We start from the raw sequence: 22128 nt of genomic DNA, 5'->3' as shown, positions 1-22128 counted from the left end.
ATACTCAATAAATAGTAATATTTGGGACAGCTATATCTGTGGTCATATCCACATTGGTATGATAAGTAGTGGAGACAACTATATGCGTTTTGTGCAGCAAACTTAGTGAATGTTGCAACGCAAAACAGTGTAGATGCCCTTATTATTTATACGACAACATTTGAATTTTAGTTATTTTGGCCTTAGCCGATCTTTCCGTGTACAAAATTAATCTTTTAAATTGTGCATTTATTCATTAATATGGAAAACAGTTTTTTTCCTTGATTAAACTTACTTGACGAGAGGAAGAAATTAACTATGTCTTAAATAAATGAAATTGGAAACAGACAACGTATCCGTTATATTTGAGCATGTAAAGATACATGTAGTACGTAATTCTTTTATACCATAGTATGGTTTAATATCAACAATGTATATACGTAGTTCATATGCGCAATGTGATACGTATTCTATCGTTTGCATTAATGTGCAGATGACGTGTGATCCCTGAGCTTTAGACGTACGTACGATAATCAATAGACGGTTCGTGAGGAGAACGATCATGATACTAACGAGCAAAAGTACTACGTGCATTCACTTCTCGGATACGAATAATAATTAATCCGTTATCGAAAGTCCGATCGTATATCTTGTTAAAATTTTTCATTTTCTGTCGAAATATGATGTAGCAATTGTATACGGGGAGGAAATACCTTTCTTAATCAATGATGAATGGAATAATTGCTGTTTTTATTTTATTACATACGCGCGCGTGCATTAAATCTTCTTTTTTTATTATTATATTCGTTGTCTAAATGCGTTTGATATCTCCTTTATATTCGTAGTCCAGCTGCGTTCAATTTCTTCTTTAATTAATGCACCGATAAAGTTTACAAAAGGCTAAATATGGGGAGAAGGAATATGATTTGTAAAAAATGTAGTCGCTTGATTTTAACATTCATATCCCTAATCTCTGAGATTTGTGCGAAGTAATACTATAATTTACAGCATTATTATCATAAAACTTATTAGCAAGCACAAAAGTTGTTGATTTCATCCGTAAAGTTATCTTATTTTCGTTGACAGAGTTACGAAACTTTTTAAAGGCCGACTTATTAGGATTAGGTTACGTAGCGCGCTCCGGAGATCCTAGCAGGTGTACTACGAAATTGCAAAATCTGAAATACGCTTCGTTTTGCCGTTGCAAAAATAGTGCCGGTACGTGTGCGCCGCGGGCAAAGGCAGCAGGTTATCTTTAGGCAGTTCGTTTGAAGTAGTGCCACTTTTGCCGAAGCTCGTACATTTTCGCTCGAGGCAAAAATGTGAAAGACGCGGTCCACCTTACCGGTATCATTCAGGTCGCTTTCATCCGAAACGGAACGAATACAACTTGGCGAAGGCTCACCGTCTGGCGATCTTAATGTGCCTTTCACGCGGTCCCAGCGTTATGATAAATCGCGATAACTATGACGCGAATGCATCCATCCGGTAAAACACGTTTGCTCGCTGTATTTCTCGTGTCGAAGACAATCCCGCAGCGAATACTTTAACATTACACGTCAAGTAAGTTACCTAAGCGTAAATGCGCAAGTTACTCGTGAAATTGTAAGACGGATTGCTAACCGTGTGTGTCACAATTCTTTTTCGACGCTGTTTGCCATCGTTTCATCAATTACGAGGGCGATCTGTCTCCGTCGAGTTGCTTACAAGAAAAATCACGTAACACGATGGCCGTCGGAACTCTAGATCTACGTGGATGGGCCAATAAATGTCTTACAAAACAAGCCGTTTCTCATGTAGAAAATAAATATAAAAAAATGAGCATCTATTTTACAATTAAGAAACTACAATGAAATATCATTGCCAGCATTACCGAATCCACAAAATCAATGGTAATATTGCATCAACCTGCGCGTCAGATCAAAGTGAAATTATTAATTTGACAGCATGATATTCCGACAGTTAAGTCAATATTACGAAATCTATCATAGAGAGTGAGGGAAAGCAAAAACTGCTTTGTCAGTGATAAACGGAACGAGATTTCCAATGGAATGTTAGACAGTATCGAACAATTAGCAAAGCAGAAGCTTCGAAGATTGCAGATTGCCTACTTCTCGCATCAGAATGATGTGTCTCCCTCGTCACCGTGGGACCTCGCGACATAACAAAGTGGGATAAGTATCCCACGGGACGCGCGCAAGAGACGGCGGCGTCATCCCAGGTTTCTTCAGACGGGAAAATAAATTCGTGTCAAGACAAATAAGCGCACTCGACGCTTTCACCTCTCCTACTTATCCGTTTGTCCTAATTCCCCCTTCTCCTCACCCCTTTATCACTATCTCTTTCTCTTTTTCTCTCTTATCTTTGCGCACCTCCCTCGCTTACTCGCTCGGTCTCTCTTTTTTTACAGCCACAGTCTTTTCCTTTCTCCTATCTAGTCTTCTTTATCCCGGGAGAGAAACCTCCTGCCACTTCCGTTGGCTTCACCGACGGTCCTTCAACTTCTTTCGCGTCACCAGCATTCTCCACCCCTCCCTCATTTCGCCTGCCTTCTTACTCTCTCGCTCACACTCGCTCCGCTATCAGTTCTTTGTCCTTCCTAATACGAGCTAAGCGATTCGGTTTTTCCGTGAGTTTTTCCTTATCTTTCCGACGACGTTTTTTGCATCAGCCTGAGCAAACCCCCGCCCTACTTTGCCGCCCGCCAATATTTGCTCCCATCTTTCGGCTTATTGGGGGCTGCGGAGGCGGCCCGCAGCAGCCAACGAAATCAGGAGCCAGCAGCCCGTCGGGTATTGGCTGTTCCATCGGTGAAGTCGATGCTCTTGGAAGTCGGCGCTAAGCTAAGTTAGTCTGATTTCGACAAACTCAAGTCCTTCCCTTGGTCGCTTCTTACCTGCTCTCCTCTCCGTTTTCTCGCATCGCTTGTTCTTCGATCCGTTATGGACTTCGTTGACCGTCAATCTTGAATCTTCTTCACTGGAGCAAACTCTATCCATGAGTTCACATTGCATTAATTGCATCAGTGTCTTTGGAACTCTAGTAATATTGATCTTTCGGCATCTTATTTTATGCCAATGTTTTCCTTCGGTATCATCTTCAGATTCCACGACTTTCTTAGTATTTTAAATCTCATACCTATTGTATCGAAATAATTCATATTTTTGGATAACATTTCATAGTATTTTTATTCAAAATCTATTTTGTTAGCGCACTATTCACGGTCTTATCGACGCGTTACACCTCTCTTTGCTAATCTATTTCTCCGACTTCATATTTGTCTAGTCATTTTATACTTGATTTCCACATGTGTCCGCTGGCGCGTCGCGAGACCATTGTCTCCGACGATTTGATAAGCTCGCCGTCGTTTTACAGATTCATCTTTCCACCGGTTTTTCCACCTTACGTCCCGTGTTTGTCATAGTGCACCGTTCTCGCGCCATTGAAGCGCGTTTGGTCGTTTCTTCAAAATTCGATTCGAACGGTTCGATCGGTCTCCCTCCTCGATAATGCCCACCTACCTATATCCTACCGAGGTACCTACCAATGTATCCTTCCGAAGCGAATGCTCGAGATGTCTGCTGAGTAAGACGGAACGGTGGCTCACGATTTTTCTCGACTGGTACGTATTCGAACCAAACGTGAAATCCAATCTTACACTGGGCTCTTTCTCCCTCTCTCTCTCTCTCGCTCTCTCTTTCACTCCATCCCTTTTTAGTGGTAACGATCACGAGCAAAGTCCGTATCACCCGTTACCACAATGGGTGATACATTTCAATAAAAACAGTGTGGATCGGATGGTCGTAAATACACGGAGTTAGATAGGTTTCGCTAGATGTTGTTTTACGAAGAACATTTTATACGAAATAGTATCTGACAGTATATAGAAGAAACTGAAGTAGGACGACCGATTCCTATAGCTCTCAATAAAGCTGTCTTCGTGAGTCACCGGGAGAATATACGTTTAGAAGTAAGAAATATTAGACAAGAACAATGTTGATTTGATATATATATATATATATATATATATGTGTGTACGTCAGTACGTATTTAAAATCTCACCTACACATCGGTATTAATTTCCACGACAATCAGAAAGTTGCTACCGTGAACTGAGTAGTAACGGTCAAATATAATTGCAGTGTGCATTTCTTGTATATTCTTACTTTGACGTATATTTCTTCAGGGTGAATAAGCTGTGCATGGAAAGAGCTGTGAAAAATGCGAGTCATTTTAGCAAACGCACGCACCATCAGATCTCTCGTTAGATCGCGCGTATATTTTATTATTATCTTTCGTTTTGGCAGCAAACGCATGCATCAAGTTAAATGGCTCCACTGTCGTTTCAGTATCGCGCGGGATAGCAATGCCATGTGTACAAAATAGGAAATTTATAGGAATGTACATGCAAGACTTGGCATATCCAGCGAGCGCGTCAATACGGTTAATTGTGTATCGGTGTGCACGATATATACACATGTTGATCCGAATGCGGCAACAACAATGCACGACGCCCACTAAGCAGACGTTTAAATTCAGCGACACGTAGCCGTCCTGGCAGGATTGCCTTTTTGTACGGATCCCTTCGGTGGTATGGTCGCGCCGGCACCGACGACACGGAAAAATCACGAAGGGAGAATTCTGGTGATGGGTGGAGGTGGCGGTTGCATGATTTAACACGTACCCTCCCCGTCCCACTCTCCTCTCCTTTTCCCACCGAGATGTAATGATCTGAGAAATTGTGCTCCGATATGCAATATCGGCGCGAGTAAAGAAGCGAATACCTAGCTGCGGTATACATGCATGATATGTTCGGCGCATCTATAGATGTCGTACATTCGGATTTATTCATAGCTGTCCGCCGTCTATCCCGCCGCACGTAGTATCTCTCGGAGCTTGGCTCGAGGAGCACCTGGTCGCGCGTGTATTTGAGAAGGCGAGAACATTGCCAGATGAGATATGCGTTTTGTACTTTGTACGAATTCGTAGACAGCAAGTTATAAACGAGTAGCTTATTTTGCCTGATATCCAGCCGCTTATTTCGGAACTGAGCTCTGACGATCTTACTAATATCGGTAATCGCACCTGTTTATTCCACCATCTCGTCCCATCGCTTTCCAAACTCTCGCGACTCTTCTAAAATAAATGGCATTTGTAATCACCAGAAATATATCCTTCACATCCTTATCATAAATCTGACGCTCGGGTGTATCTCCCAAGTAAATTGCAGAATAATTTTCAGAGATTGTATCGTAATGACAAGTATTTAACGAAACTTAAAGCCATTGCATTGTCATGCTTTTAATACTATTTCTGTTTAATTAAAAACTACATGTGCGTTTAGCTTAGAATATTTCATTTAATAAAATACACGTATATTTGAGATGTTTGAGACGTTCTTTGAATTATGTAGATTTATTAGACAAAATATTAAATACTTTTTAACCAATGACCGAGACGCAATAAATAGTAAAATGGGGAATCGATATTTTTCTAGTTTATTAAAAAAATTAATATTACCAGTAAATTGATGTTTGTTATTTTGCCGTAAACAATAAGTAACGAGAAGAAGAGAAATTAAATGAGATCTAGTTTCGTAGGTAAGTACTCGTAGTCTTTTTAAGAAAAGGAAGAGCAAGGTTGAGAAACACTGCATAGTTAAACTCTCAGCGGGAAGAGAGACGGTAGGGAGGATACGGAGAGGAAACGGTCGCCATTTCCTGGTGACGCGAAGACTCCCAACCCAATCCTGAGCCATCAACCCCCGGCGAGCACAGTCTCACTCTACGACTAGCTATTCTCTGAATATTTTGGTAAGATGAACGTGGTTTCCGTGATATTAGAAGGGAATGAATTTGCGCCCAGTTTAGTTAGAGAATGTATTGTTCCTCGAAACTGTTTTTCATCTTTCTCAGCAGAGAAATATTCTTCAGTTCTTGAATATAAATCTTTGCCAGAAACATTTGCAAATCTAGGACGTGCAGTCAGTTATACAAATGTTTGTAGATAAATTGCTATTCCTTAATATCTTGGTTAGTATCAGAACCACGTTTTTTAAAAATCCTTTTCACCTTTGTTTCGCAAAGTTTAAATATAAAATAAGAATAAAAGAATTTAAAAAGTGTTTTGCGCAATATTTTTTCAATAACTTCTCATTTTTCAAATTAATCGAATAAATTGAAACGAACATAACTAACAGATAAACATTATAAATAACAATCTTGAATATATAGTCAATGATCTAAGCATAAAAGCCTCTTTTACAGGCGAATGGCTTTACTCCTACAAACACATACACACTCAATATGAAACATTAATCGATGATTGCTAACGGTTCAGTGCTTGCATTTCCATTAGCCACGTTAAAATAATAAACAGGATACAATGACACTAGCAAATCCGTGCATAATATAGCTATCAATTAATCCCCTGTAGGAAGCGACAAATTATTCCTTGGAATATTTGTCTAAAAATATAATATATTGTAGGTGACAAATTTTCATTATGTAACTCGTTACTTTTTAAATTGTTTTTTTAAATATTTGTCTGATGTACATTAAATCATTATTAGGTTTATCGTTTTTTCTATTTTCAATCCACAGCTTTGCAATTTAGGATATTTATTTTGACATTGTATTAAGGAAATACATTATTATTTTATAGTTTCAACATAAATAAATGTATTTTTGACGCATTGTTTTCTCTTGTATTGTTTCTTCTTGGTAAATAACTTTTGTTTCCATTTGATATTTTATATGCAAATAGCGTCTAACGAGCGTTTATGGTAAACCGTCGAGAAATGCTTTTTTAAACCTTTATACGGCTACTAAAATTATTCTTGAAATATTTCTCAAATATACATAAAATTATTATTAACGTTGTCTACTATCTTTCAATATCTAATCTCCAGCTTTGCCATTTAGGATATTTATTTTGCCAATATATCACAATAATGTGTTAAAACATATATTATTACAACGTTAAAGTTCCGTCAGAAATAAATATATTTTTGACGCATTGTTTTCTCGACGTTTTCTCTCGATGTATTCTTGGTAAATAACTTCTGTTTCCATTTGATATTTTATATGCAAATAGCATCTCACAGGTGTTTATGATAAACTGACGAGAAATGTTTTTTAAACCTTTATACCGCTTATGTTTTTGTAACTTTCACGATGGTTAAATGCCCAAAAGATGGTAGGATTATAAATGTAAACGTGCATTTGGGTAATGCACAGAAGAAATCTGATATTTTATGAAACAACGGAGCACGGTTCAACGGACAGGAAAAAACATTTTATTCTCTCGTAAATATTGCGTATGTATATTTTGCAAAACATATAACGAAGGGGAGTGCATGCACAGGGATAAACACGCGATAGGTATGTGTAATATTAAGCAGCGATTTTCTGACCATGATATTTGTACTACATTAACGGAAAGCTCAACTGATATTAAAGTTCGTCGGTTTAATCGTGCTAATGATAAATTTATCATTGCGATATTAATGATGTGAATTTCTATGTGCAACAGTCTCTCTCCTTGCAATGATAAATTACTGAAATCATATTTTATATCGAACCGTTTATTTAATTCTGTCTTTAATTTCACATATTTGCGTTCCAAACAATCGTTTTAATTATCTCATTCAGTCGTTCGTATTTTAATAAATTAGCGAAGGTTAACATTGGTGTAATATTTTTTCCCTCCCTCATCGCGTGTTCATTACCGTGTACGCTGAATTGCGCGCGTTCTTCATGATATCCACGTCTCGCCGCTGCAAACGTGAAATCGTATTGCAAACTACAATACACGATCTCAGCAGGCGGCATAGATTGCAAAAACATATTTGCCAGAGAGATATGAATATTATCCTAAAATTATTTACAATGCATTACGGCGATTAAATCGAGCCATTAAAAGATCAGCTTTGTGCGGGGATTTCCGATCGCGCGGCGCGGAACGTTTCATCGCTCATTTATTTAATCCTAGCACACGGAAAATCCGCGAGAGCACAATAGCCATCTCTACCGCGCGTAATAGCGTGAATCGATCGAATCGCGTTAAGATGCGAAATTGTTATTCCTCCTTCATCGTATCACGCGAATGAAAACACAACAAGCGACATGCGATGCCCCGATACCGTGGATTTCGGGATCGTTGGCCAACGAGCCCGTTTCAGGGCGGTCGTTCCGGCGTGCCTGGAGCTTTAAAGCACGCTGAAAATAAATTATGCACGCACTTCGCGTACGAATGCGCACGGTTGGTTGGACGGCGCTTTTCACGGGAAACGGCTTAACTGAGGGGGAAAGGGTAGGAGGGTCCATGAGAGGGCCGCGCGGGGTAACGATGGCGATGAGGGGTTGGTATATAGGGTGGCTGCTGGATGAAGCGGCCAGAGGCGGCGAGCGCGGGACGAGCCGGGGTGGTCGCGGAGGAGGAACTGCGGGAAACTGAAACGTGGCCAAATCGAAATTAACTCGCGCGTAACAAAGCCGCGACTGAAATATTAATTATCTGAAAATTAGTTGGATATGGGTCAGCGGACGATGAGTTATGTGAATAGGAGAGGGCGGCGTGGGTACCGGCGCGATGTGTGCTTCTCGTAAATACGCCGCGCCGGAGCCGTTGCTCTTTACAACCCCCCATGATGCGCGCGGACCGGGCACACGTTCGTCAGCTTTTCGACTGAAAACCGCGTCGACCGCGTGTCCGAATGTTGCCGATATAAACTTTCTCGCGCGAGCACGAGAGAGACACACTCGCCCTATCGGCGGTTTCCTTCTTGATGCGGCGTGTTGTCGGACGGCGCTCGGTAACTTTATCAAAGTCGTTTCCAGGTTTCTGTCTCTCCACGTAGCTGCATCCACCTCGTCCGTGACGATTCAATCTGTCGGACGGATTACACCGCGCGGAAGAAAAATATGGCTCAACCATGGCGAAGCTCTGGCTTTAGTTGCGCGTAATGAAGAAGGAATTTCGTTGCTAATGGTCGAGGTTGCTTATGCGCGATGAAAAACTTTCTTTATGATCCATTACAAAATTTCTTACTCTTTGTTCCATATTTTATTACGCGATGCAAATAATTACTCCTTTTTGCACGTTAAATTAGTAAACGCCTTTCGTCGAATCTGTTTGGCAAAGTAGATTAGTTTTTAACACAAAAAGATATTTTTCAATTTATAAAAATATTTCAGATATATTATTTGAAAAGAACAATGTTATGTATTCGAGACAAAATTAATAAAGGCAAGAGTTTGTCGTTATTCTAAGACAAATATTATGTGTAACGTATGTATGTATATAATTATTGTACTTGGCCTAAAGGCGCAAATAACAAGCGCTCCAAATCAAACTGCAAACAATAACTTGATACATACAGCAAGTGACATGCGATACAGAGGACCATTCATATCCGTTAAATATTTGCTGCGATGTAAGCAAGGAAATGCAAATGAGCTCGACAACGTGGATCGTGTAAAAAGAAGCAACTGTGGGAGCGGGGCTCAAGGCATAGGCATATGTATATCGTGCATACACAGATTTAAAGCTCCCGTACGTTAAGTATATAACGGGATAATGTATGCTCCGAGACTAACAAGGGATGGCGCACGTTACAGCCACACAATCACGACCACCACTAATGGAAATGACACACACCTGACTTGCGCTAACTAACATTTAGTTCGAACATGGCGTGCAGGTTCTGTTTGTTTGATTGTTTGCCAAAAGCCCGCAAATATTGGTCGATCCATTTACTATGCACGTTGCGCCCATCCCCAAACGCGTTACAGCGCATTCGCGTTGGCTTTCTCCGGTCGGCGGCGGTAGCGGAGTTTTAAAATATTTGAGTTTCATTATTGCATTGTTTCCCGGATTAGTAAAGGTTGATTACATTCCGCCGTGTAGTCGTTTGGTTGAAAATCACGCTCTTTCTCGTGACCGTTTCACGTCCGTTACGGCATTAAAAAGATTGGCGACGTAATATGAAGTTACTGCGCCGCGCCATGGATACATCCTTTACCTACTTAACTCTTAATGACCCAACGTCGAGTATCACTCGCCGCAAAGCTCAGCACGATATGTTTCTATGTAGGATGAAAATGAATATTCTTTATACCGCTAGTGCGGATTGGCGCACCTCTCAATAACGTCGAAAGAAATGGCTTAATTCGCGCCGCGTTGTACATATTAACAAAATGATAAAAGTTATACAGTTTATTTTAAGGAGGATAATTTTCACGAAGGAGGATTCCTCCAAGAAAATTTTCAGAAGTAAAAATAAATGGCCCGCTGAAATGTAACACGACACGCGATTTGATAACATTTATAAGAAACGGAACGCGAATTTATAAGTAGATTGCCCGAAACGTCACGATAAATAAAAATTAAATAGAGGCCAAGTTTTCATAATTTATTCGTTCGCGTTTTTTTTTTAATGAGCTGTACTCTTAATCGTAATTAAAAGATGCGAGAAACATGATACGCTGTCTCGTGAAAAATCAAGTGCGCATCTGCGCAGAGAGTGCTCTTGAACTGACGATGTAATAAAAGAGTTCCGAAATGCAGTGAGTCAAATTACGCCAACGAGAATTTATGAAACGAGCATGTGAGTGCAGCTGGTGCGTTCGATGCGTCGTCTGATGGTTTACGTGGTGCTCAGGTTATGCGCATTCTCGCAGCGGCATAGCATCAATTTTTATTTCTTTGCATTTATGTCGCCGGTGGTAATTCAAGTTGTCAGCACCATCGTTATATATGGACAGTTATATCAAAAATTAAATTTGACTAAAAATTTCAAGCATATGCAAACTGATATGAAAAATCAACTGGTAAATATTATTTTAATGCCATTAATTTTTCCCTATCATTAATTGAATTTGAACAAGAGATAATTTTATCTGACGTGCAAATAACATTCAATAGTATAAACTAGAAGACAATGTTGTTACATTATTTAAAATAACACCTCAAATTACGATACAAAATAAATATTTCGTTCACGCTACGTTTTTCTGCCTTTTATTATAAAATAAATAAAATGCAACCATTATTATACATTAATTCAAAATAATTTTCATTCCTTTTTTTATGTACGAGATGAATAGGCCTCAATACGCAGAGTATGTTGTGATAATTATAACCTATGCCATTAATCAGAAATAAATCCTCTATTAATATTCTCTAATCAGATTCTATCTAATTTACCTTTATAATACGTTACGTGAGATGGTTCTGTGAAGCCTGGGTAGCAATAAGAGCGGTAGATTCAGTATTATCAAAGCGGTTAGCGGTATGTCATTATGGTAAGACTAACCTTGATAGCATATAACCGGCTTCTAATCTCACATTGGCATTATATGTACACCATGCCGAATAATGGAAAGTGTAATATTTCCTATTAAAAAAGGACGTGCGTGCACGTTTGTGTCAATGATCGTAATACTTGTTATGCTGGGTTTGTAAAATAAGCTGCCGCGTAATACCGAAGAAATAAGATGAAATAAGGTCAGGGTTATCTGCCACAATCATTTCCTTACTGCCCCTCAATTAGACATAGCATTTCCTGTTCATCGTTCGACTTCGCGACGAACTTTGACAACCATCCGAAACTTTTCACGACTTTTCGTTCATTCGTCTAGCTTTCCTCTTAAGTCCTCACAGCTATTAGTTCCAGAGTTCTTAAGGTTCGCTGGAAACTGTCTTCGCGAGCTCGATAAGGTTCTATCCCACTGAACTCGGCGGAAATCTCATCCAAATTTTCTCGGCCGTAAAGTTGAAGAGTCGAAATCATATTACACAGCATCGGTGCACTAATAATTATATTAATGTTAAACTTACATCAAGCAATAATTGATTCGCTATTGCGTACAGACGTCAATTTTTATCACGTTACAAATCACGTTCGCCTAACACTGGAAAAGCTAGTCAGACAGCGGAAACGGATAAAATCATTAAATTCGCACTCGTTAGTTTACCGTAGCAAGTTTTGGTGACTTGGACAAATCGAATTCAGCTATTTCTCGCGCAGACTTAGGTAGCTTGAGAATATCGGAGAGAAACGACTCGCTGGCTGGCGAAGAAGAAATAACGTAGTAGCACGGTTAGGAATTGAACAGGGAATGGAAGGATCGCGGATGAGGATGGAGGGATATTAAAGGTCGAGAGTTGAGACACTGGGTACAGAATATGTGACTGGGTGGCGTCTATCCTCACTCATTTGGTATTCCGTGGGATGCCTACTCCGCCCTATCTATTACCTCCAACTTTCTTCAATCTACGCGTTTTGCTCTCGTTTTACCGATTTATGGATCCGGCGGGTTCACTACGGGGCTAGCTTTGTTTGAATTACCAACCCGCTAAGGCGGTTAGGTGGTCGCCTATCAAAGTTTCCAGCCCGCACTTACCGAGCCCCGCTTCCGAGCGGGAGTGTTTTCAAATACCACCCGAAGAAAGGAGCGGCGCGAAAGCGGCCGTGGCAGTTGAACGGTTGAACGGGATAGAGAGGAATGGACTTGCCATCCCGCGCGCCCTTTCTCTCTCTCTCTCTCGCTCTTTTTCTACTCACATAATATCTTCTTTGAACCTGTGATGAAAAACTGGAAGGGCTAAAAAGCAACCTGCACCGCGCACTTCCTTTGACCAACGTAAAGTAGACGACCGCAGACTTACAAAAACGCTAGACCTACGAAAGCCGATCTTTCACTGCTCGCCCGCCGAACTACCGTATATTTTCGTTCGATTTTCCTTTCATACGTCACACGCTAATACCGTGCCATCGAATTACTCGTTAAACTTGTTTGCGGAAGTTGCCCCATAATTAATGACAATGTTCACGTTGATATAATTTCATTAAACCAAATGGGGTGATTGTCACGTAACAGGGCGTGAAAGAGATGGAGTTGATAGCAAGTTGATGCGACACGTATTAATTTAACTTTCCTTTGAACCGCGCTTCTCTCTTTTATCTTTTTCCCGCGGCAAGTGCCAATTAAGTATAAAACGGGCCATTCACAAGTGCAAGTAGACAGCGGCTGCAAGTCAAGGGTAAATGCCTCTGAATATAGTGAAATGAAACATTCAAATTCACGTTAAATCTAACGAATTATATAACGGAAATGAATATAATTATCATTGTTAAATCACGTTTATAATCGGAAACTGCGCATTGCTCTAGGTCTTGTGCATCGATGATATGCGAGGAGCTAAAGTATATTTGGTTTGAAAACTGATCCCATCTGCACCTCACTTGCGCAAATATATAGATCCAAATCGTTGAACAAACTACTTAATAGTAGAGACAGTAGATGGCCGGTGCTGATCTGGAAGGAATGATTCGATTGCATGCCAGAGAGACGAACGGGATTGTCGTCCCTGAAGAGTAAAGCAATTCCGCGCGAGCACCAGCTTTCCCAGTATCCTATCAGTATCTCAGTTTCGTTTAAGACGTCTGCCATGTCCCTCCAAAGGTGAATGACTTCTATTTTCAGAAAGCCTTCCGAGTAACTTCTCCTTTAATGTCGCTGCTTTTTTTTCCATCAGAAATGACTTCGATCTTTCAAGACAAAATTAATTGTCATACCGAAGGTGTTATTTCTCTCCCTTATAATCCGTCGTTCTCCCTTTGCTGATAAAACTACAATTAACCGCAACGATCGAGGGGTAAACCGCCGAGGGCATTGTGGTGTACAGATTTGGGGCATTACTGGGTATTACTAGCCATTTTTTGGGGCATTAGGCCTTGCTGGGACATTATAAAGTTAAAATAAGATAATTAAACAAGATAAAACAAAATAAAATACCCACTGGGCATTGGTGTACGTGATTTTGCCAGCGATATTCGGGCGGCCTACGGTTTCTCTTTAGTATTTCTTTTCAGCTATCCGTGCGTTCGTTTTCACCATTAGAAAATACGACCCATATTATGTCGCCGTATCCGCGCACAGGATAGCTAAAGATTTATCAGCGCCATATCCCTTGCTTGCGTCGTCTTGTTTACTGTGTTCTTCATTCTGCTGCTCCTTCCTATCTCCGTGATCTACTCCACTACAATTGCAATTCAGCAGACTGGTGTGCCGATTCGATCGATAGAAATCAGGTCTCTCTGTTTGGTGACCGGGTTTTATCATGCTACGACTATGCATGCCCACGACCCTATGAAACTACTAACGGACGCTGTCGCTGCTTTGTCATCGAGATTTCGGTCAATTTGCGGATTATCCCCGATCGCGAATTTTAATAGCGAGACCATCGGTGGTCGATAGGCATGCACCGCTAGGTACGCGCGTGCAGACGCGTACGTACACTTAAACCGTACGCGCCTACACCGTCGGTGCATTATAGATAGATATACACGTCCGCGGGGAATCCCGCTTCAACAAATTTCGTCGGAATTGGAATAAAAGTAATTAGAGGCATTCGTGTTGTCCTGTAATTAGCTTGTGTGCGCACTTTCCAGCACGCTACGCCCGACGACTAATGCGATTCTTGTGACAGCGTCGTCCAATTTCATGCCGCAGTATCGCAGTCGGTTATTCCAAGGGACACGAAACGCCGTTTATCTATCTCGTGGAATAAAAAGGGTGAAGCGGCGAGTGGCGGGGGACGGGAAACGAACGTGGTGCCACGGGTCTTTGCCTCTCCGCTTTCTCCTTTTTCTCGAATTTGACCGTTTACTGGTGAAGATTGGCCGTAGCTGGATTGCTCGCAATTCGAACATGCTGGGCGATCTCGATTAAGATTGACAAACTTTATGTACGGATTCTTTCGCCAGTTTCAAGTCAATTTTTCCGTAACGCAAAAATGTCGAAATATCCACGGCGAGTACGCAGTGAGAGAAACGGCATCCCGCGTGTATTAATCTCCAACAGTATGTATAAATAAAAAATTAATTTTTTTTTGTCCAGCTTGAAGCGAGGCGAAGTTCTTAGCAACTTCCGTCGCATCGTGCAACCTGCTAATATTTTATGTAAGTTATGATTCAGAGGTGAAATTACAGGGCAGTCTTGTGAAAAGACGTCTTGAAAAGTATGCTACGCGTGCAAAAGAGAATCGTTGAAGAAAGACTATAGCATGCAAATATATGTATATTATGCAAGATATACGAAAGAACATACTGTTGTTCTACGTTTTGCTATATAGCGGAGCTCCCTCGAAAAGTTTTCCAACTTTTCATTATACTTTTCACGCCACTCACCTTCCGATTTAAATTTAGATTTTTCGCTTCACGGTAGAAATTGAAACTTAACGAATTCAGTTGTATCGATACTACAAATGTGCAAAAATGTATCTCGCACATTCATATATAAATTTTTTTTTCTATCGTGAAGATTATTCAGACATTATTTCTCTCGTGTGTCGATAATTGCATCTGTTGCAACGTTTGTCCTTACGCGAATAACCGGATTATTTTGTGCGCAACCAACGCCTGCCTGACGGCGCTTGCCAAATTACGATACGTTTCGCCCAATACATTTAGTACCAGCGGAAAAGATCCAAAGCACACGGCCGTGTCAGGCGGCACGGAGTAAATTGGAACTGTCCAAACTTCAACATTCCTTTCGTAATTTGTTGCAAATGGTATGCAAAAGTCTTGACGTTACTGCGCCGTGGTTTTCTATGTCCCTCGTAATTTTCGCGAAAGCTCTTTAATTTTCGCGAAGACTTAACGTGTTCGCCCGCGGCAGCGCGCCGCGATTTTCACCGGGCTGCGGTGATTCATGGTCACACCGCGCCATTGTTTGGTCGCTGTTTATAAATCACTATTAGTTTATAAATAGGACCCGCTGCTAATAAAGTTCCCCGCGCCCGGCCGTCGCTCATCACGATGTGCATCCGAGCAATTTAAGGTGCTCATAGTCGACCCCGCGCGTAATTACTCTCTCTTTCTCTCTCTTTCTCGCTCTCTTTCTCCCGCTCTCTCTCTCTCCTTCCATGCTTCTATGGCTCGACCTTTAAAGGTTAAAAGAATGGTGGCTCGCGAGAATGCCTCGTCGATTTTATAAAAAAAAAATGATGTCTTTTAACTGACAGAGAAGTATTACTGCAAAAACTTTAGAGTCGGAAGATCAATGCATTGCTAAAACTTAATCACGACACTATAACATCGTAGCAGTTCGGAGCAAACATTTGTTTGTTGTAATTTCTAAACATCTATGTTGCCTCGAGATTTTTCTAGACTCAAATAACAACAAGCTGGCAACGTATGATTAATGACGTAATTAATGTGTTGCTATAGAAAAGTAACATAAGCCTTTGAGTACGAAACGAATAGAAACTTTTTGGACATAAATTATCATTTACAGAGCAGCGATTTCTTTTAATCTGGAGCACTCATATTTATAGGAGTAGACAAAGGTATGGATACAGCTCCGCTTTCATATCATGAACTTTATTCATGTAACGCGTAAAGATCAATACACACGAGCACATACACACGAGCGTCTGTGTACGTACTGTGATTTAGTGCATTTCCAACCAACTTCTATAATAAAGCCTGGTTCCCGATTTCAAGTTTAGAATTCGAGTCACAGACTTAATTTCACTTTGGATGTTGCGGTTATTGGTCCAGAGCAATTACTCCTCGATCTTAGTTTCTTCGACATAAAAATGAAAGGAAACTCAACATGGGCGGAATCTATTGATATTAATTGCGTAGCATTGATGAGCGTTGAGGAGCAGCTTCTTTTCTGGATATCATTGACAAAGACGAGCTAATTTGTTATATGCTATCGAGAGGATTGTTCGAGCGACGAATGACAATAGCGACAGATAACAATGAAGTAAGAAAAAGGAAGGCAAAGTTGCTCGAATGTTACGAGTGGAAGGAAAGGCCAGGATTTGCTCAAGAAAAATCGTCGACGGGTCACTCGTGTAACCCGTGCACCAAGCCACTGCTATCCTCGTTTAGATTTAGAGTGGATGGTTGAAGGTGGAGGGTTATGCCTTTGCCCGCGCCGTCGGGAATGGCTTTCCAAAGCTGGTGGATCGCTTGATGCAGTAGAAGGTGCTAGGACCATCGATGACTGCGAACCGAGACGTCTTCTCCTGAAAATTAGAGAAACGGCGCCGGGCATGGGAAACGTGCGAAGAGAGGACGAGCGCGAACTCGCGCTGAACATCGAGAGAGGATTAAATAGCAAAATATCACTCAGAGCGGTGCACTGAGCGCGTAGCTTGCAAGCTCCGGCATTTGAGAGAGAACGATGGGTACTACGTGACCGAAATATTTATCTTCGGACTTGCGAGGGAAGAAGAGAATGAGAGAATGTGCCGGTGAGAAAGAGAAGGATAGGGAGAAAGCGAAGTAGGAACAAGAAAGAGGAACGATGGAAGAAGGCAGAGGAGAGTGAAGGAAAGGACGAGAACTACCGTTCCTGCCCGACCCTGAAATACATAGAGAAAATAACGTTCCTGATCTAACGAGAGGACCTTGACCATTGACGTACAGTTTCCGCCGGAGAAACGTGGATTTAGTTTTAAAATTGTGATCGAATTATTTGGCGCATCGACGTGGAAAATTCACAGGTAGCTTGACAAATAAGGGTCTTGAAAAATTGCGCACACTTTTTGGAACTTTGGATTTACCAAAACGTTTTATAAAATAAATTTTATAAAAAGATTACGCACCGTAGAAATATTTAACAAATTCATCTATTTATTGTGTGCAAGTGCTCTAAATTATGTCTTAAATAGCTATACGTTTCGCGAGCGTTATACACAACGTTTTAACTGCATCGAGTACGTGAAATTAAAGTTGAACTTGAACAACTACATTTAACGAACAAAGGACAAATGTAGATATTATGAGTACTTTCCTACACGAGAACGTGTTATTCATGACAGTTTGTCAAAGCCTCGTGGATCGCGGCACTTGTTAAAAGATCCAGTAGTAAGCCTGTTATCTTCTTGCTATTCTTATCGCGACACCCGTAGTTATATTTCCGCTCTATACATTTTACAATGCTCCATTAACGACATGGTCGCGCTAAAGCGCCAGCCTTGCCACTCTCATTTTTTTTATTAGTCCGCTGCTGTTTTTCTCGTTTCCGTTTCGCGGTTCTCAAGAGAAATCTCATTTCCCCTCCTTGCGACGAAACCAACCCGCATTTTCACCTTTAATGAGCATCGCGAAGAATAACGTAACGCGCTAAATTAACAATTAAGACCTAAACGGCTGGTAATTAAGCGAAGACGTTGGGAGACGGTAAGAACAGCTAGGGCAAGGAAACGAATCTGCTGGATGCAGCGAGCTGTAGGAAACCTCGCTAAGTTCACGAAGGGATGAAAGAGGGAACATAAGTAGGGACGAATGAGGGCGCGAAGAGGAATAGCGAAAGAATGAAGCGATGGTGAAGTGAATTTAACGGAATAAAGAGAATCGAAAACCGAAACGCGCGAGAAATATCACCTGTTTTCGAGAGAGGAGTGACAGAAAATTTAACATATCAAAGGTGGAATATGTTATAAACCAACCTATCAGCGTTTCTTGATGCTTTGACATGCGCATTCTAAGAATATGAACGTTTTATGGAATAATTTACCGAGTCCATAATATAAGCAATAATAATATTTATCGCATTACTGAAAAGGATTTGTTTGTCAGAAAAAAAATAACATACTGTGACATACGCAAAGGATTCACGAAAATTTAATTTATTGGGGAATGTCGCATCAAGAAAAGCTGTTCTTTAAGCTTTGCACAAGATGAACCTTGTTACAAAAACTGTTTCATTGATTATCAAGATCTGCGTTTTATTTTAGAAAATGCGATTGTTACGGCAAATTTGTACAAATAATATAATGACTACTTAAAAGTTCTTTTGCGGAAAATCATGATTGAATAGAAACTGAGAGAGAGCACATTTGTATTAACTTTTATTACTCGCGCAAAAGTAAGGGAGACGTAGAGTAAGGGGTGACGTATACAAATCGAGTTTTTATAGCTCTTCAAGAAGTAGATTTAAGTATGACGGAATAAATGTTATATTCGTCAAACAAATGCGTTACACTTTAAGTATTTAAAAATCAAATTAAAGATTAATTGTAACATAATGTAAAATAATTACTAAGTAATTTTATATCAAACAGGATGCAGATTATAATTCCGCATCAAAGTATAAAGTTTATTAATTGAATAGTTTCAATAATTGCCTATTTTACTGGCATCGATCAATGTGCGAAAGTTTTCATTTAGCATACCAAAACATTTTGCTGTTTACGCTAGTCGCGGGTTCTCAAAACGATATTGATTTTCCGCATCGATACGTACTAACTTTAGAGGACGCCGCGGGTCTATTTTAGATGTAAAAAATGACCGACGGCAGTTAGAAGGGCTTAATTTCACATCTCATAAAACCGCTGAACGGTGGCTCTGGCCCGGCAACGATCTGCCATTATATCAAGTGAAACTCTGTCATTGAAAAACGGCTTCCGCGTTCTCGTTACTGTTGCGGATGAATAACTTTTCGTAAATTTTGTTTTCGTGTGCTCGGTAGAAGAATAATCGATAAATAAATGCGGTGTATAAGTTTCAGCTCCGTTTTCGTGCAAAGTCGATTACACGAATTATTTAAATCCGACTTATATTATACTAATGACAATATATATAGTCATTAACTGCAATAATAACGTTTAATAATAATTAAGCAATTATTGTAATATGCGTGCATTATAAAATAATTATTTACAATAGTATAATAGCCATAATAGTCCTAGTTTATATGTATATGTATATATAATATGAATATATTTTATGTGTAATGCACCAATTAAAAAAATAAATTTTGTAATTGCAAAATAAATTTTGCAAGAAATTATAATTTATAACATAGTTATAACGCGCTATAAATATATCTTGGCACCTTCTATAAAACTTCTATGACTGACATGATAATAACATTGCTGTAAAATGTGAATTACACGTTGAATTATTACCCACATTGTAATCATATCTCGAGGGATCCAAAAATTGTTACACGACAGCTTCGCGATTGTGTGTCTGCATTCAAGATCGCGCCGATGTGTACGCATATTGTCAATTTTAGTGTGATACGTGCCACATGCTTTTATTTTTACGATGCTATTATTTTATCACCTCAATGTACGATGCGTTTTCCCCGGGAACGGCTGTTATGCGCGGACGACGTATAAAAGGACAATCTGCGTGTTTCCCGTGAATTTCGAATTTTTCTACCCCGTTGCTGGAAGTAATAACGAAGAAATATTATGTGCCGCTCTTTTTATCTTAACGGGGGAATAATTTTTTTGGAGAATCTCTTGTATCTTACACAAATACGTTATGCAAAGCAATTTTGAAGAGGTAACCTAGGGGGCTTCCCCGGGGGAGTAATTCGAGCTTGACCTCACAAATATCTGCGAGTATGTGTATAAAATGTTCCTGCACGGAAATTGGATTGTTATTTTAAAACGTACAGAGCGATACATAGCGACTAAATCGCGAGCCTTCGCCATTATTATTTGGACACAATAAATTTTCAGAAAGTTTATGTAGTTTTAGAATGCAAAATAGATGCGGCAGATACACGAAATGGATGTATAGAACATGCATAAAATGCAGATTGAAATATAAAGAGTAATTTCTTAATCTTCTTGCGTTGTTTACGATACCGGTTGAAATTCGGATATCATAAAAAATACCTCTCAATCTCGATTAGTTTGATAAATAATATTCACGAGGAGAATTTCTGTACAAAAGAATTCCCTTAGCGTTATAAATTGAACGGCGTAATCAGGTCGTGAGCGAAAGATGGCAATGACGATATCTTTATTGCATTTATGACAAGCCGATATCCAGAGGGATTACAACGATTACACAAATACCGTGAAAGTCTCCGGGCGTCTAAGCTGCACGGCAGTGGCTCTTACTTGCGGACATGATTGGCAGATCGCTAGTGGGAGGTTAACAAGGTATTGTTTCTATAATCAAGCGAGATGCTTTACGAGCGACCTGCACGACTCACTTTTCTGTTTTAATTAAGATAAAGGTACGCGAATAACAGGTTGCTGAATACCAACGAATTCTGCTTGACACGTAACATTGATCCCTGCTGCAATCGATAATTTTACATATATTCAAAATTGACAAATGTTTATTGGCTGCATGCATTATCAAACGTCGAACGGTGCGTGTAAATAGCTGTACGATATAAACAATTTTAGATGAATTTTGTTCATAAATTTAATAGATTAATGTAATTAATTTTTTTCATAATGTTTGTGATACCTGCTTTGCACTTGCAGAATTAGTGTTAAAACAAGGGAAAAAATGAAATATATATAAAACTAGAATAAAACACACAACGTATATAAAAATTATCGGCGCCACCTTTCGTTTAATTAATGGCGCAAAAATGTTCAGCTTTTACATCGACACGTAAAATGCAGCTGCCTTTCGGCTAACGTGTATATGTCACATGCACTTTGTTTCAGGCTGCAAGCTCTAAAGCTGTAAGTACGCGGAATCGATCGATGTACACCTCGCGTTCGTGAGAACAATGCAAAAAAAAAATTGCACGTTTGGAGGTATGACACTGGCCGATGGCAGGGTCGCAACACGAATAACGATAGTACGTGCGATATTGCGGAGAAATTGTACGATAATTATACGAGTGCGCCTGTGAATAATTAACCGTATGGTAGCACTTACGATGCGCTTGCGCTCGCCTTGAATAACGTTGGTACACACAGCATATTTCATGAGATTTCGCGAAACGGCAAGTGTGAACATTCGTACATACGGCAAAGTTATCTGCATTTAGATATTGTCAGATATTACGTGGAAAAATCTAATCGATATAGTACTTTAACATTGCATTACAAGATCTCTTATTTGCTTCTACTCTTAATGCGCTATACTTGAAATCTCCGTTAAAAAAACATTATATGTACGTGTACTTGCAAATTTATCGTCTTATGTAATTATTCACTTTTACTCTTATGAGGTTACTGCATTGCACTTTTGACCACAGTTAATGAACTGGCATAAAATCACTTTTACTGTTACAGTAATAATCGATGACTGAGCCGGGGCAGTAGGCTTTCTAGAGACGTATAACAATCACAAGTAGATTAAAGCTGACAGGCACACCGCAACGACAGGGTGTGTCGCAGTGAAAAACTCCCATTGAG

General features: G+C 39.9%; 1 protein-coding gene across 7 annotated transcripts in view; it reads right to left on the bottom strand.

Moving 5' to 3' along the window:
* The window catches only part of LOC105567998 (nucleolysin TIA-1), a 166056-nt gene that overhangs the window by 118728 nt on the left and 25200 nt on the right, over positions 1–22128 (bottom strand). The window lies entirely within an intron of this gene.

This window comes from Vollenhovia emeryi, unplaced genomic scaffold (assembly GCF_000949405.1).
Source record: "Vollenhovia emeryi isolate VEMERY1.0 unplaced genomic scaffold, V.emery_V1.0 DF939132.1, whole genome shotgun sequence".
Classification (NCBI taxonomy): Eukaryota; Metazoa; Arthropoda; class Insecta; order Hymenoptera; family Formicidae; genus Vollenhovia; species Vollenhovia emeryi.
Note: the sequence above shows the minus strand (reverse complement) of the source record. Positions and strands in the feature narration are given on the sequence as shown.